Here is a 2,500-nt window from a genome sequence, read left to right on the forward strand (position 1 = left end):
TAAGACATATTACATAGAGACATATTACATAAAGACATATTACATAGAGACATATTACATAGAGACATATTACATAAAGACATATTACATAGAGACATATTACATAGAGACATATTACATAGAGAGATGTTAAACAGGAAGTTGGATGTTGACGTCTGAATCTCTGTCGTGTGATTGGTCCAGTCTGCGGCCCACCTGCGGGACATCCCCCAGGACGTGGTGGCCGAGTGCCGTGAGAAGCTGGAGCAGACGCCCTGCAAGGAGCTCTTCGTGGAGTGCAACAAGTAGGTCATTGGCCGCCTCACCTGTCAATCAAATGAAAACCAGCAGCTGTTTTTTTGTCATGGCCGGCGGCCATGTTGGATTGATGGTGTTGTACTGAACGGGCAGATGGAGATTTGTGTGTTGTGACAGTTTATTTTTAAATATATCTATTTTTCTTTATTTGGGGAAAAAGGTACAGCAGTCTTCTATTGAGAGATGTTTCATCATTGGGAGTGTGTGTGTGTGTGTGTGTGTGTGAGAGTGTGAGTGTGAGTGTGAGTGTGAGTGTGAGTGTGAGTGTGAGTGTGAGTGTGAGTGTGAGTGTGTGAGTGAGTGAGTGTGTGTGAGTGTGTGAGTGTGTGAGTGTGTGAGTGTGTGAGTGTGTGAGTGTGAGTGTGAGTGTGAGTGTGAGTGTGAGTGTGAGTGTGTGTGAGTGAGTGTGTGTGTGTGTGTGTGAGTGTGTGAGTGTGAGTGTGAGTGTGTGTGAGTGAGTGTGTGTGTGAGTGTGTGAGTGTGAGTGTGAGTGTGTGTGAGTGAGTGAGTGTGTGTGAGTGAGTGAGTGTGTGTGTGTGTGTGAGTGTGTGAGTGTGAGTGTGAGTGTGAGTGTGAGTGTGAGTGTGTGTGAGTGAGTGAGTGAGTGAGTGAGTGTGTGTGTGAGTGTGTGAGTGTGAGTGTGAGTGTGAGTGTGTGTCTGTGTCTGTGTCTGTGTTTGTGTGTCTCTGTCTGTATGTATATGTGTGTGTGTGTGTGTGTGTGTGTGTGTGTGAGTCTGTGTCTGTCTGTGAGTGTGTGTGTGTGTGTGTGTGTGTGTGTGTGTGTGTGTGTGTGTTGGACAGAGCTTGTCCTGTCACAGTAATGATGATGAGGCAGCTGCCACCTGGAGCAGTATGAAAGAGAACACACACACATACACACACACACACGCGCACACACACACACACACACACACACACACACACACACATAGTGGAGTCGAATGAAAGGGAGCAGCGGAGAGAGAGGGCATCCGGACGCCTGGCATGAGAACAACAGCCGCCTCAGTGTTCACACACACACACACACACACACACACACACACACACACACACACACGCACACACACACACACACATACACATACACACACACATACTCTCACACATACACACACACACTCTCACACATACACACTCACACACACACACACTCTCTCACACACACACACACACACACACACACACACGCACACACACACACACACACTCACTCTTGCAGGTGTCCTGGCTTCCTGCTCTGAGCCTCCAAGCCAGGGGAAACAAACAGATCAGGGATTTTTTGCCCATAATGCACCTCCAGTTACAGACAGACAGACTGACTGATCAAGACTGATAGACAGATAGACAGACTGATAGACAGACAGATAGACAGACTGATAGACAGACTGATAGACAGACAGAGAGGCAGACAGGCAGACAGAAAGGCAGACAGAGAGGCAGACTGATAGACAGACTGATAGACAGACAGAAAGGCAGACAGAGAGGCAGACAGACAGACAGAGAAGCAGACAGAGAGGCAGACAGGCAGACAGGCACACTGCCAGACAGACACACTGCCAGACAGACACACTGACACACTGACAGACAGACACACTGACAGACAGCCAGACTGACACACTGCCAGACTGACACACTGCCAGACAGACACACTGACAGACAGACAGGCACACTGACAGACAGACAGACAGACAGGGTTCTCCCACCAAGACCCAGACAGAAGCAGTGATATAACGTGCTACAGACTCATATTCTACCCTTTAACCAACCCTCACATCAGTACAGTCTCTCCCTCACATTGTTCTGGAAGGTTCTAGTGACCCACCACACTAAGTGTTTCTAGTAAGGACCCGCTCATGTTGTGTATAATGTGCAGATCAGTGGAGGCTGATGGAGGTAGAGATAGGAGGACAGGGTCGTTGTCTAAAGGGTGAGGGTCAGAACCCCACGCCCCCCATTTGGAAAAGCACCAGATGCAAGTCACCTTACGTGACTTTGCCTCTTTTTAAAAGCCCCCCAAAAAACAGTGGCTGATGATTTATTTATTAACCATCTACTCAACCTTATTAACCTTACCTTATTAGGTTCTATGTAGGCCTTATGAAGGTTCTATGTAGGCCTTATGAAGGTTCTATGTAGATTCTATGAAGGTTCTATGTAGGCCTTATGAAGGTTCTATGTAGGCCTTATGAAGGTTCTATGTA

The 2,500-nt window shown here is 47.5% G+C and overlaps 1 pseudogene across 1 annotated transcript in view; it reads left to right on the forward strand.

Annotated features, from left to right (window-relative positions):
• The window catches only part of LOC308160922 (G protein-coupled receptor kinase 4-like), a 52,174-nt pseudogene that overhangs the window by 41,804 nt on the left and 7,870 nt on the right, over positions 1-2,500 (forward strand). The window contains exon 5 of the transcript in view: positions 184-284. The product of the transcript in view is annotated as a G protein-coupled receptor kinase 4-like (transcript). The remainder of the gene's footprint in view (positions 1-183; positions 285-2,500) is intronic.

The sequence above is a fragment of the Nansenia antarctica genome, assembly GCF_963989245.1.
Source record: "Nansenia antarctica genome assembly, chromosome: 6".
Taxonomy (NCBI): domain Eukaryota; kingdom Metazoa; phylum Chordata; class Actinopteri; order Argentiniformes; family Microstomatidae; genus Nansenia; species Nansenia antarctica.